The sequence below is a fragment of the Ranitomeya imitator genome, chromosome 1, assembly GCF_032444005.1.
Source record: "Ranitomeya imitator isolate aRanImi1 chromosome 1, aRanImi1.pri, whole genome shotgun sequence".
NCBI lineage: Eukaryota > Metazoa > Chordata > Amphibia > Anura > Dendrobatidae > Ranitomeya > Ranitomeya imitator.
Window position 1 is genome coordinate 536,541,430 of NC_091282.1, and position 15,008 is coordinate 536,556,437.

Sequence of the window (15,008 nt, forward strand, 5' to 3'; positions counted from 1 at the left end):
GGATTCCTATTGAGGAACAGGTGTAAAACGCTGCGGAATCCGCACAAAGAATTGACATGCTGCGGAAAATACAACGCAGCGTTTCCGCGCTGTATTTTCCGCACCATGGGCACAGCGAATTTGGTTTTCCATAGGTTTACTTGGTACTGTAAACCTGATGGAACTCTGCTGCGAATCCGCAGCGGCCAATCCGCTGCGGATCCGCAGCCAAATCCGCACCGTGTGCACATAGCCTAATTCTAAAGGTATGTGCACACACTGCGGAAAACGCTGCGGATCCGCAGCAGTTTCCCATGAGTTTACAGTTCAATGTAAACCTATGGGAAACAAAAATCGCTGTACACATGCTGCGGAAAAACTGCACGGAAACGCAGGGGTTTACATTCTGCAGCATGTCACTTCTTTCTGCGGATTCCGCAGCGGTTTTACAACTGCTCCAATAGTAAACCGCAGTTGTAAAACCGCAGTGAAATGTGCAGAAAAACCGCGGTAAATCCGCAGCGGTTTAGCACTGTGGATTTATCAAATCCGCTGCGGAAAAATCCGCAGAGGACCAGAATACGTGTGCACATACCGAAACCCTAACCCTAGTTCTAATCCCAACCTTAGTGGAAGAAAAAAAAAAATTCTTTATTTTATTATTGTCCCTACCTATATGGGGGTGACAAACGGGGGGGGTCATTTAGTATTTTTTTTATTTTGATCACTGTGAGGTTTTATCACAGTGATCAAAATGCACTTGAAACAAATCTGCCGGCCGGCAGATTCGGCTGGCGCACTGCGCATTTTTGAAGATGGCGGCGCCCAGGAAAGAAGACGGACGGACCCCGGGAGGCTCGGTAAGTTTGATGGGGTGGGGGGGAGCACGGGGGTGGATCGGAACACGGGGGGGGGGGGGGTGGATCGCAGTGCGGGGAGGTGGAACGGATTGCAGGGGGGTGGATCGGAGTGCAGGGGGGTTGGATTGGAGCACGAGGGGTGGGAATGGAGCACGGGGGGAGCGGACAGGAGGACGGGGGAGCGGAGCACAGATCGGAGGGCTGGGGGGGCGATCAGTGGGGTGGGGGCACATCAGTGTTTCCAGCCATGGCCGATGATATTGCAGCATCGGCCATGGCTGGATTGTAATATTTCACCAGTTTTTTAGGTGAAATATTACAAATCGCTCTGATTGGCAGTTTCACTTTCAACAGCCAATCAGAGCGATCGTAGCCACGGGGGCGTTTTACCTGCGGATTTTTCAAAAACGGTGAGGAAAAATCCTCACACAAATCCGCAACGTGGGCACATAGCCTTAGGGTAAGGGTTGTGGTTAGGGTTAGTGGTGTGTTGGGGTTAGGGTTGCGATTAGGGTCATGGTTAGAGTTGGGATTAGGGTTAGGGGTGTATTGGGGTTAGTGTTGGAGTTAGAATTGAGGGGTTTCCACTGTTTAGGCACATCAGGGGTCTCCAAACACGACATGGCGCCACCATTGATTCCAGCCAATCTTGCGTTCAAAAAGTCAAATGGTGCTCCCTCCCTTCCGAGCCCCGTTGTGCGCCCAAACAGTGGTTTACCCCCACATATGGGGTACCAGCATACTCAGGACAAACTGGACAACTTTTGGGGTCCAATTTCTCCTGTTACCCTTGTGAAAATAAAAAATTGCGGGCTAAAAAAATCATTTTTGAGGAAAGAAAAATGATTTTTTATTTTCAGGGCACTGCGTTATAAACTGTGAAGCACTTAGGGGTTCAAAGTGCTCACCACACAACTAGATAAGTTCCTTGGGGGGTCTAGTTTCCAAAATGGGGTCACTTGTTGGGAGGTCCAAAGTTTAGGCACATCAGGAGCTCTACAAACGCGACATGGTGTCCACTAACGATTGGAGCTAATTTTTCATTCAAAAAGTCAAATGGTGCTCCTTCCCTTCCGAGCCCTGCCGTGCCCAAACAGTGGTTTACCCCCACATATGAGGTATCGGCGTACTCAGGAGAAATTGTACAACACATTTTAGGATCCATTTTATCATGTTGCCCATGTGAAAATGAAATAAAGGAAAATTTTTGTGAAAAAAAAGTACTTTTTCATTTTTACAGATCAATTTGTGAAACACCTGAGGGTTTAAAGTGCTCACTATGCAGCGAGATAAGTTCCTTGGGGGGGGTGTAGTTTCCAAAATGGGGTCACTTGTGGGGGAGCTCCAATGTTTAAGCACACAGGGGCTCTCCAAACGCGACATGGTGTCCACTAAAGATTGAAGCCACTTTTTCATTCAAAAAGTCAAATGGCGCTCCTTCCCTTCCGAGCCCTGTTGTGCGCCCAAACAGTAGTTCCCCCCACATATGGGGTATTGGCGTACTCAGGACAAATTGTACAATAACTTTCGGGGTCCAGTTTCTCCTTTTACCCTTGGGAAAATAAAAAAATTGTTGCTAAAAGATCATTTTTGGGACTAAAAAGTTAAATGTTCATTTTTTCCTTCCATATTGCTTCTGCTGCTGTGAAGCACCTGAAGGGTTAATAAACTTCTTGAATGTGGTTTTGTGCACCTTGAGGGGTGCCGTTTTTAGAATGGTGTCACTTTTGGGTATTTTCAGCCATATAGACCCCTCAAACTGACTTCAAATGTGAGGTGGTCCCTAAAAAAAATGGTTTTGTAAATTTTGTTGTAAAAATGAGAAATCACTGGTCAAATTTTAACCCTTATAACTTCCTAGCAAAAAAAAAAATTTTTTCCAAAATTGTGCTGATGTAAAGTAAACATGTGGGAAATGTTATTTATTAACTATTTTGTGTCGCATAACTCTCTGGTTTAACAGAATAAAAATTCAAAATTTGAAAATTGCAAAATTTTCAAAATTTTTGCCAAATTTGTTTTTTTCGCAAATAAACGCAAAACTTATCGACCTAAATTTACCACTAACATGAAGCCCAATATGTCACGAAAAAACAATCTCAGAACCGCTAGGATCCGTTGAAGCGTTTCCGAGTTATTACCTCATAAAGGGACACTGGTCAGAATTGCAAAAAATGGCAAGGTCTTTAAGGTCAAAATAGGCTGGGTCATGAAGGGGTTAAACCGAAGAAAAATAAAATCGACATGACTGCTGTTGATCCAAGGGTCTGATCAAAATCGTCCACGCGACTCTATGGGTCCGTCTGCCATTTTTCAGTAGGGTGACCCTGCCATCTGGGCTGCGCACTGTGCCCCAGGACATGTCCATGGGATGAGAAGACTACTGTGACTGATACTAGCTATGGGGCAGGCAAGGGGTGGGCACGAGGTGTGGTTACATGGGCAGTAGGAATGGTACCAATGACACTGGGATGGCAGCACAGGTATTAGTGTATGTACCAGCAGGTACGCCAGTCATCATACTGCTGCCAACGACACAGCGGATAGCATGGGCACAGACCGGTCTCATATGTTCACCACTGGGCTACATATCTTCAGGGGGCTCCAAAATATCTATTCTCCCCCCATAATCAGTGACCTCAGGGCAAGAAGAGAGAGGGGCTGCAGGTACACAACTATGAAGACAACATGACACCTCATAAGTCAGGAAGAGGGAGCTGACCATAAATGATAGCACCCATATGCCACAAGTCGCCCCCGCGTGGTACAGGCACACCTACACTTTATAGCGCCTAGCCGGGTTTCACCATTATTTACCTGGGGGGTGTTGAGCGCCAGGTTGGTAGCCACTGCACAGAAAATGCGCGGTCACGAAGCGAGCTGCAGAATGGCAAACGGGAACGAGACCCTGCAGAATGACGCGACTGAGAGGCGGAGCTCCCGGGGGAAGTGGGAGGGGCATACACTTCAACACTTGGTTGACTGTAGCTATGGAAAGGGCGTGGCCACAAGAAGCGCGACAGTGGGCGTGGTTACTGCTGCGCGTCAGACTCAGTGATGACCGTGCTGTGTGCTCGGTGCCTCCTCACAGCTCTCAGGCTCAGCTGACATGCGCGCCAATATTTGCTTGTGTATATCCACTGCCATGACCCCTGCTGTACTACTACTACACAGGGCTTCATGTTACCTCAGCGCAGCAGCAGCCGTGGCGTCTACTTCCCCTTAACCCCATCGGGGCCATAGCGCAGCATAGCAGTTCAGGTCTGGACAACTGTACTTATGCACTTTGCTTTCTTACCTTCCAATTCTCTCATTTTCATTTATAGTTCTCATTATAGTGTTTACCGATTGGGTTAATTAATTTAATATTTTGATAGATTGGATTTTTATGGACGTGCTGATATTAAATATGTTTATTTTTAACCCCTGGAGCTTTTTTCGGTTTTGCTTTTTCATTTTTCGCTCCCCTCCTTCCCAGAGCCATAACTTTTTATTTTTCCGTAAATATCGCCATGTGAGGGCTTATTTTTTGTTGAGTTGTACTTTTGAACGACATCATTGGTTTTGTACAAGTCCTGTGCTAGAAAACGGGAAAAAAATTCCAAGTGCGGTGAAATTGCAAAAGAGTGCAATTCCACACTTTATTTATAGTTTGGCTTTTTTGCTAGGTTCACTAAATGCTAATGATATTCTGATTCACCAGGTCATTACGAGTTCATAGACACCTAACATGGCTAGGTTACTTTTTATCTAAGTGGCTGGAAGCGCTTGTTAAATGCCGCTATCATAGTTTGACAGCGGCATTTCAGAGTTTGACAGCAGCATTTAACTAGTTAATGGGCGCGGGTGGATCGCGATTCCACCCACGCCTATTGCGGGCACATGTCAGCTGTTCAAAACAGCTGACATGTCCCAGCTTTGATGCGGACTCACTGCCGGAGCCGGCATCAAAGCGGAGGTTCTACCACCGGACGTACTATCCTGTTCAATGGCAGAAAGGGGTTAAAGTAAAAAATACAAGGCAACCAATCTAGTCAGTGTAAATAGGGCATCCTGTCAGAAATTGCTGCAGTGTACAAACAAATTCTGATTCTGTACTGCAACCAGGCTCGGACAGGCCCACAGGAGAATCCTCCGGTGGGCCCCTGTGCAGGAGTTACCAACATCCTCTTAGGCTGCAGTCACACTAGCAGTATTTGGTCAGTATTTTATCTCAGTATTTGTAGCCAAAACCAGGAGTGTGCGATAAAAACAGAAGTGGTGCATATGTTTCTATTATACTTTTCCTCTAATTGTTCCACTCCTGGTTTTGGCTACAAATACTGATGTAAAATACTGACCAAATACTGCTAGTGTGACGGCAGACTAATATGAGCAGTACTTGGCCCTATATACTTGATTCACTATGTACAGACAGAGGAAAAATCTTATTCATTTTGCAATCAACCCATTTTATTACTATAGAATTTTGTGAATGAGGATAATGTCATATTTGCATGTAGCTGAAAATTGGGGCCCTTGAGTTGATGTTAGTGGTGGGCCCTTCTCACCCCAATCCTACGCTGATTGCAAGCATAGGTCACTCCCGGTCATGTCTGACAAGTGACGACGTTACGTATGAAGCTTTGTTCGCTCCATAGGTTGCTGTACAGAATCGCTGGCCCTGATGGATTATGTCACAGCTGTGGGGAATTTTTTTTAAATCATAAATTGGTGAGTGAGAGAGTATTTCTTGTTTTTATTCATTTACCTTTCTCTCTTTGTGTTTCAGCTTCCCATTTATGGACTACTTCGGATTTGGTGGTCTACGCCAGATCTTCATGTTTTATTTGTTTTTTTTTTAAATTGGTGAATGAGGTGTGGGGGAATGTTTTTAAAAATATTTTTTTTTTCTGTGTGTTTTTAATGTTAATTACCAGGTTAGTAATTGGGGTGTCTGATAAACACTTCTCCATTACTAATGGATGATGCTAGCTGACATTACAAATTGGAGGTACCTCGCATAACTTTTTTTTCTTGCCCTCCCCATTGTTTCTAATCAGCAAAGGCAATGCAGTCAGCTATGAGCTGACATTAATAGGCTGGGAAGGTCTACAGTTATCTGGCCCTTCCCAGCCTGATAATATAAAACCTGTTGCTGTCAGCTTTCCCTTAGCTGGTTATTAAAAAAAAAAATTTTTGTAAAGGGGGATGTCATATTTTTAAATTTAATGGGTTTAATAAGGCTTAACACCCTTTAGTGCCACATGAATGGCACTAAAGGGTGCTACTTTATTATATGTAGGGGACTTGTGACATTACATTTCTACATGACATCTATGTATTCTATCTATTCTACATACTGTAACTATTCTGACAGTTCGGGCTGTGAATTTACAGCACTTAGCTGCTGAAATGTCAGGTTTCCTTTAGATGTCTGCATTAAAAAAATGTTCTCGCACCCGTTGACTTACATTGGCAAGTGCAATCCGATTTTCTTATCCAATCACAGTGTGCTGTAATTCTTTTCCTCAGTCCAATTCAAGCTGAGAAAACACTCGCAGATGAGACCTGACTCATTGAATAACATTGGTCAGAGTGCAATGCGATATTTTCTCATATTGTACTCTTCCGCATTATGTCAGTGTCAGCGCACCGTAAAATGGAAAAAGCACAGGAGACATACAGAGTTTCCTCCATACCACTTCCATTTTAACTGATTCAGATAAAAAAGTCCAGACAATCTACTTGCTTCAATGAAAAGAAAAATAAAAAAAATGAAAGCAATTAGGTTTACATAAAAAAAAAAAAAATCAGTTTGCTTCTCTTTGATACTGTAACTAAGCTACCGAGGGGGTAGAGAGGGCGATATCACCAAAGTCCTGACTCGGAGGGTTCCACCTGTAGTGACAGCCATGCTCAACTCTATCGGCAGGCAGATACAGATACTCTATGGTAGAGCAGGAAGACATGCTCTCCCTGCACTACCACTCTCCATTTTGTAGGCTGCACGCAGAATTTGGCATGCAACTTAAAGAATGTCAGCAGCGTCGGACTGAAGCACCTTGGGCCACCAGAGAAAATCATCCTTGGGGTCCACTATGCAGCTACATAGAATTAAGTCCACCAAGACCACCAATTGTGCAGTAAAACACTCTAATATCAGGGTATAATATAAGGTAGTACACGTCTTAATTATGTAGCAGCGGTTGGGGTAGAATCATAGAGGGGTAGCCCCCTCATAGAATATAATGCAGCTATCATATCGTATAATGCAGTCCTACAGTATTATGGCCACCACGTACTCACTCGCTCACTGATATATACCGTATTTTTCAGACCATAAGACGCACCTAGGCATTAGAGGAGGTAAATAGAAAAAAAAATAGTACTGATAACCCCCATCCTGGTTTATATACAGTACAGACAAAAAGTTTGTGCACACCTTCTCATTTAAAGATTTTTCTGTATTTTCATAACTATGAAAATTGTACATTCACACTGAAGGCATCAAAACTATGAATTAAGGGGCGTCGCGATGTAGTGGAGCTGCGAGGACGCGTCTAGCTGGATCTCCCATAATACTGACTTAAAACCCTGCCTTATACTTACCCAAGAGGGTCTTTTCGGACACCGCTGTGCTCCCCTGGGTGCCTGGAGGCACCCAGCTTCTGAGGAGGCGTGAAGTGCGGCTTCGGTCGGGTGAGATTTGGGAGAGCTTGGACGGAGGATGGAGTTGACGGGAGGCAGTGGCCATTTTCCTAGCCGTGTGCGTTGGTGGCGGAGGGCGCGATGCGAGCCTTGCGGCTCATGAGGAAGCTGGCTGGATCCCGTTGAAGCTTTTCAAGGTACGAGAGGGGGGTTGCGCGGTGTGAGCCCTGAGAAATGGGCCCAGGGCTCCCCCTCATCAATACCATATAACCTCAACAGGCCCCAGCGCCTGCACTATTGGGACTTCTCCTCTGCCGTGCTGCCAGAACCGAGGATGCAGAATCTGCCATGATTGGCTGACGGCCAGTTATATTAACTACTAGATGGTGGCCCGATTCTAACGCATCGGGTATTCTAGAATATGCATGTCCACGTAGTATATTGCACAGCCCACGTAGTATATTGCACAGCCCACGTAGTATATTGCCCAGCCACGTAGTATATTGCCCAGCCACGTAGTATATTGCCCAGCCACGTAGTATATTGCCCAGCCACGTAGTATATTGCCCAGCCTCGTAGTATATTGCCCAGCCACTTAGCATATTGCCCAGCCACTTAGCATATTGCCCAGCCACGTAGCATATTGCCCAGCCACATATATTGCACAGCCACGTAGTATACAGCACAGAGCCACGTAGTATACAGCACAGACACGTAGTATATTGCCCAGCTACGTAGTATATTGCCCAGCCACGTATGTAACAGGTTAAAAAATAAAAAAATAAACATATACTCACCTTCCGAGGGCTCCTTGTAGTCCTGTCGCCTGTGTGCAGTGCACGCGGCCCCAGGGTTGGTATGAGCGCAGGACCTGTGATGATGTCGCGGTCACATGACCGTGACGTCATGGTAGGTCCTTCTCGCATAGCACCCTTAGCACCGGAACCTGCCGCTTGCACGGCCGAGGACACCGCGCCACGTCGGAGGGTGAGAATAACCTTTTTTTTTTTTATTCTTATTTGTAACCTTGGATCTTTTTACTATTGATGCTGCATACGCATCATCAATAGTAAAAAGTTGGTAACACAGGGTTAATAGCTGCGTAACCGGAGTGTGTTACAGCGCTCTCCGGTAACGCTGGCATTAACCCTGTTTGAGGGATGACTGGAGAGGAGTATGGAGCGGGCACTGACTTCGGGGAGGAAAGAGCGGCCATATTGTCACCGGACTGTGGCCGTCGCTGATTGGTCGTGGCAATGGCTGTGGGCGTTTTGCCATGACCAATCAACGACTTGGATTCCATGACCGACAGAGGCCGCGACCAATGAATATCTGTGACAGACAGACAGAAAGACGGAAGTGACCCTAATTAGACAATTATATAGTAGATATCCTGCAGCTGCTTGAAGGCAAAGCCTACATTTATCATAGACACTGCGCCTTATCTGTTGTTGGAACTGATCCCTGGACCCTCCTCTCCATTGAGATTATAACTGTGAGGGCTGCAATATACCATTGGCTTTGCAATATGCTGTTGTGAGGACCTTACAGGCTGTATGTACATTGTGACATACTGGTGCATTAACCAGGCAGTGACTGTATCCTATTGAAGTGCTAATTTGACTTTATAACATCAATTATGCACCGCTCCAAAACTCTAAGCACAGCTAACAAGCTAAAAAAATATGCACGGTCCGATCCTCCTGATAATCTGCGTTCAAAAAAGAATAATACCTCACTTGAGGGCAAATCTGACAACCAGTCAAAAAATCGTGCCTTCGATAGTGAAGAGGATGTAGATCAAGGGGACTTAACCTTGAAACAGGCATCTGAACAGTTGATGAAAGCTATATCTCTGACCAGGACTTCTTAAACTGGGAAAATGGAGGAGGTGGACTCCGAGGTGGGGCGTCTCAGACCGGATATGCAATCCATGAGGGGTCGTATTACGGAGGTTGAATCATGGGTTTCTCGCCTGGAAGATAACTCTGTACCCATGGAGGCTAAATAGCTGGTTCTATAAATGCTTGGAAACAGAAGGCGGATGATCTTGAGAACAGACTACAACGGAATAATATGTGCATCATCGGCTTGCCAGTACGCTCAGAGGGTCAACAACCCAAAAAATTCTTGGAGGGCTGGCTCAAAGACACCCTCGTGGATGAATTTTCCCCCACATTTTCTGTGGAAAGGGCACACAGGGTCCCAACAAAGCCTCTCCCTCCGGGCGCTCCGCCGAGACCCTTTTTGGCGCGTCTTCTCAATTGCAGATATAGGGATACTGCCCTTCGCATGGCGAGACAAAAAAGTCCTATTAAGTACAACAACGCCACTGTCTCAATATTCCCAGATTTTTCTATGAAGCTGCAAAAACAATGGCTCAGTTCAACGAGATAAAGAAGCAACTCAGAGAGAAAAACATCTTATATTCAATGCTACATCCTGCCAGACTCAGGGTTGTTTATAAAGGCTCTTCCTCCTTTTATGCAACCCCGGCGGATGCTGAGGAGTGGATGCGGTCGTGTGTGGGAGCGGGCGGGGAGGAGAAAAATCCTAAATTGTCTGCTGTCTTCATATACACGGATGTACAGAAATTGGAACTCTCTCATTGGGTTTTCTTCCCTTGTTGTTCCCATTTTTTTGTTCTCCTTATTGATGACAGGAGCTCTTTCTGCCAAAGTCCAGGAAAACAACTATACCGGACTCTGTACTCAGAGATGGTACCCTCTTTTTTGGACTGGCATAGGAGCATGATACTTCGCTCCTTTTTGAAATATTTTTTGTTTTACGTTGTTTTAGTATTGTTAGTTATTGGTTATATAGAATTTGCTGCCATGATTTTCTCCATTATATGCCAGAAGTGTAATTGGCGTGACAATGTGCATCATATGTGGATGAAGGGGTATGGCATCTGATCTTACATATATGACCTGGAACGTGAGAGGCCTTGGGTCACCCCGAAAGAAAGTTAAAGTATTTTCTCAAATAAGGCGATATCATCCTCATATTGTGGCTCTGGTTGAAACACACTCAGCTCGGTACTTGCAGAGACCATGGGTACAATGGTTGGTACATGCGTTCCATACTAGCTATTCTAGAGGGGTCTCTCTTTTGATACATAGAGTTGTCAGATGGGAGGTCGGAGAGGTACAAAGAGATCCTGGGGCCCGATTTATCTTTGTACATGCTTGGGTAAATTCGAGAGACTATATCATAATGTGTTTTATATAATCCCTCCCGCTAATATGTCAATTATCAAGAAAGCGCTGAGTTTCGCTCTGAACTACCCAGATGCGCATATTATTTGTATGGGAGATTTTAATCTAGTGATGAATTATACTATTGATAGACTCAGACTGGATGGTGGTGGTTCCAGGGTCATTTCCTCCTCATCTCGCTTATCGACATGGGAGGATGTGGGTGGCTAGACTTATGGAGACTGCATCATCCTGATATAAGAGAATATACCTGCCACTCTTCCGTTAAACGTACTATAGCCCGCTTGGATTATATATTTGGCTCCAGTAATTTAGCGATATGGGTGTGGGAGATAGAACATGGAAATAGGGGTATTTCAGACCATAGCACGGTAGTTCTCAAGCTTATGTTTGGTCAGACTAGACCTAATGTAATGTGGAAATTAAACTCATTTTGGTTAAAGTTGATAGACTCTAATGATAGAACTATAGACCAGTTAGACTGTTTCATAGCGTCCGATCCAGAACCACAAAACATTAACATGTTTTGGGATGCCCTTAAAGCGTACCTGCGTGGCTGCTTGTCTGCTACAATTTCTTATATTAAACTTGTGACCGCACAAGAAGATGGGGATATGGAGAGGCCCTTGAAAGACTCGGAAGCAGCTTACATAACTAGCCAAACCAATGAGAATAGGGCTGAGTGGTTACACTCCCATAGGTTATATACTCAATACGTAGATACTAAGTCTGTCAGCTACCGCGACAGAGAGGTTCCAGAGAACCGCAGCGCTCTGGGCCTCGTTCACACACGAACAGAAGCTCTTCTCCTGAATTCTGACCTGGCTGTCTTGTGCCAGCAGGGCAGGAGTTAAACCTTGTTACTGAAGTTAGTAAGAGCTATGTCCCTCAGCTGATTTGGTTTTGGTAATCTCCGCTCCTATATAGACTCAGCTTTGTCTACAACTGTTGTCAGTGATCAGTTCTGCTGCCTGGCTTGGAGTGAGAAGGAGCGTGGTGTTAGGAGCTTGGAGGTTTATTTACAGAGATTGGTGTCTGCTGTTTTGGTTGCATGTTAAACCTGTTTTCCTTCCTAGTTTTTTCCTTCTCTTCCCTTCTCTGTGTTTCCTCTGTGGTTGTGTGAGCATTTGGTGAGTTTAAGACTTTTAGTTACCTTGTCTGTATACCCTGTTTAATTATCGTATTTATACACTGGTGCAGTCCACCTACCTTGGGGGGAGAGAGGGCCACTGATAGGGCCTGCACAGGACACAGGGATACGCTGGCGGCTCAGTCCTCCTAACCATTATAGGTACCCCTGAGATAAGGGAAAGCCAGGGCCCCTTTATAGTGACAGGTGCGGGTCCCAGTATACCGTCCTGCCCCTTTATCGCCGGTAACGGCATGACAAAGTCTAAGCGTAAACTGTTCTTCACTAGGCAAGCATATTTCGAGTTGGGGAATCAATCTAGTAAACTCTTAGCATTCATGGTACGACAGCATAATGCGTCCAACACCATACTTAAAATCCGGAAATTAGATGGTGCAATAGTGACTTCGACAGATGATATACTTCAACGCTTTTTTAATTATTATAAAGATCTATATAGTTCGAACAGGGACTCTGATACCTCGGGTTGTCTGGATTATCTCTCAGATATTGAATTTCCCACACTAAACCCTATGCAGCAAGCTTTTCTGGATGCAGACTTTACTCTGGGTGAGATTAATGCGGCCATTGCATACCTCCTAACTTTTGAAGATGGGAAAGAGGGACAAAATTTGCAGCAAATTTTAGACCACGCCTCTGACCACACCCATTCATAACTAGTCACACCCATATCCACGTCCCAACCACACCCATTTAGCACTGCTGATCATCACACTGTTCATAAAGAATAATTATAAACAAAAAAATATGGCCACACAGTGCTCCATACTGTATAATGGCCACACATGATGCTCAATACTGTATAATGGCCACACATGATGCTCAATACTGTATAATGGCCGCACATGATGCTCCATACTGTATGACTGCACATGATGCCCCATACTGTATATTGGCTGCACATGATGCTCCATACTGTATGACAGCACATGATGCTCCATACTGTATATTGGCCGCACATGATGCTCCATACTGGTTAATGACTGCACATGATGCTCCATACTGTATATTGGCCGCACATGATGCTCCATACTGTATACAGTATAAAGAATAATGAGCCCCATATATTGTTCCATACAGTATAATGAGCCCCACATACTGCTCCAAACAGTATAATGAGCCCTATATAATGCTCCATACAGTATAATGAGCCCCACATATTGCTCTATACCAGTGTTTCTCAACTCCGGTCCTCAAGACCCACCAACAGGTCAAGTTGTCAGGATCGCTTAGTATTTCACAAGTCATAATTTCATCATCTGCTCCAGCATTAACTCCATCACCTAAGGAAATCCTGAAAACATGGCCTGTTGGTGGGTCTTGAGGACTGGAGTTGAGAAACACTGCTCTATACATAATGGGACCCATATAATGTTCCATACAGTATATGATGGGCTCCATACAATGCTCCAGTATATGATGGACCCTATATATTGAGGCATATATAATGCTCCATACAATATAGGATGGGCCCCAAGGAGTATAATGAGCCACATATATTGCTCCATACACTATAATGAGACCCATATATTGCTCCACACAGAATGAGCCCCATATATTGCTCCATACAGAATAATGGACCCCATATAATGCTCCATACATTGTAATGAGCCACATGTATTGCTCCATACAGATTAATGAGCCCCATATATTGCTCCATACAGAATAATGGACCCCATATAATGCTCCATACATTGTAATGAGCCACATGTATTGCTCCATACAGATTAATGAGCCCCATATATTGCTCCAAACAGTATATAATAGCCCCTATATATTGCTCCATACAGTATAATGAGCCCCATATAATAGTCCATACAGTATAATGAGCCCCACATATTGCTCCATACATAATGGGTCCCATATAATGTTCCATACAGTTCATGATGAGCATCATACAATGCTCCAGTATATGATGGGCCCCATATATTGATCTATATAATATAGGATGGGCCCCAACAAGTATAATGAGCCAAATATATTGCTCCATACAGAATAATGCACCCCATATAATGCTCCATACAGTATGAGCCCCATATATTGCTCCATACAGTATATACGGTAATAGCCCCTATATATTGTTCCATACAGTATGAGCCACATATATTGCTCCATACTGTATAATGGGCCCATATAATGCTCCATAAAAAATAATAAGTCCCATATAGTGCTGCATACAGTAAAATGAGCACCATATAATGCTCCAAACAGTATAATGAGCCCCACGTAATGCCACATAAAGTATAATGAGCCCGATATATTGCTCAATACATAATGGGTCCCATATAATATTCCATACAGGCCCCATATAATACTCCATATATAATTAGCCCCATAAATAATGGGCCCCATATTTGATGCTCTAGTTTATGATGAGCCCCATATAATGCTCTGTGTATAATGGGCTCAATATATGATGCTCCAGGATATATTGGGCCCCATATATAATGCTCCAAACATTAAAAAAATGGAATACTCACCTCTCCTCGTTGGCCGCTGCTCTGCTCCAGACTCCTCACGGTTGGCGTCTTCTGGCTCTCTGCACTGTGACTGTTCAGGCAGAGGGTGTACGGCATCACGCCCTCTGACCTGAATGTCACATTCAGAAGACACGGAAGGTGCTGCAGCGGTGGAGCGGAGATATAAGTATTGCAAGTGCCGGGGCACCATAGCGCGCCGCTGTACCTGATGGCGAGTTAGCCCCCCGCCTGCTCAGGGTCCCAACACCACCCTGGGTGCTGACGCTGGACATGCTGCCCGCTAGTAAAGTGAAATGCCCATGGACGTGGAATGCAGTGAATATTCATGTCTCTAACGCAGCAGGTACCATCTTTAGCCGCAGGAGAAGCTCCTGTCACTCGCTACTCTGCTGGCGCCGGGTGGCCCCCTGACTCAAAGGACCCATAGCAGCTGCTTGGTGTGCCGCTATTAGTGACACACCACTGGCTCGGGGCGCCTGGGCAACGGGGTCCCTAGGCAGCTGCCAGCTCTGTATGCCAGCAGGTGTTAGTGCCTTAATGGCAGGTTGACAGACTGGATGAGTCACAGGTGATGGTGGTGCAATATGATGCCCCACAGCGATTAAGTCACCATTTTTTCAGGCCATGTTGTGCTGTTCAATGCCCCCAGACTTGCCAGGATCCGGGGTCATGTACGTGATTTTTTCAGTTT

General features: G+C 45.0%; 1 protein-coding gene across 2 annotated transcripts in view; it reads right to left on the bottom strand.

The window, feature by feature from the left end:
• Window positions 1–15,008, bottom strand: part of GNE (glucosamine (UDP-N-acetyl)-2-epimerase/N-acetylmannosamine kinase) — a 148,292-nt gene that overhangs the window by 56,828 nt on the left and 76,456 nt on the right. The window contains exon 1 of one of the 2 annotated variants that reach the window (XM_069767658.1): window positions 3,657–3,776. The exons of the other annotated variant lie outside the window; for it this stretch is intronic. The gene's annotated coding sequence lies outside the window, so the exon portion shown is untranslated. Of the gene's footprint in view, window positions 1–3,656; window positions 3,777–15,008 lie in introns of those variants that run through there. 2 annotated transcript variants of the gene reach the window in all.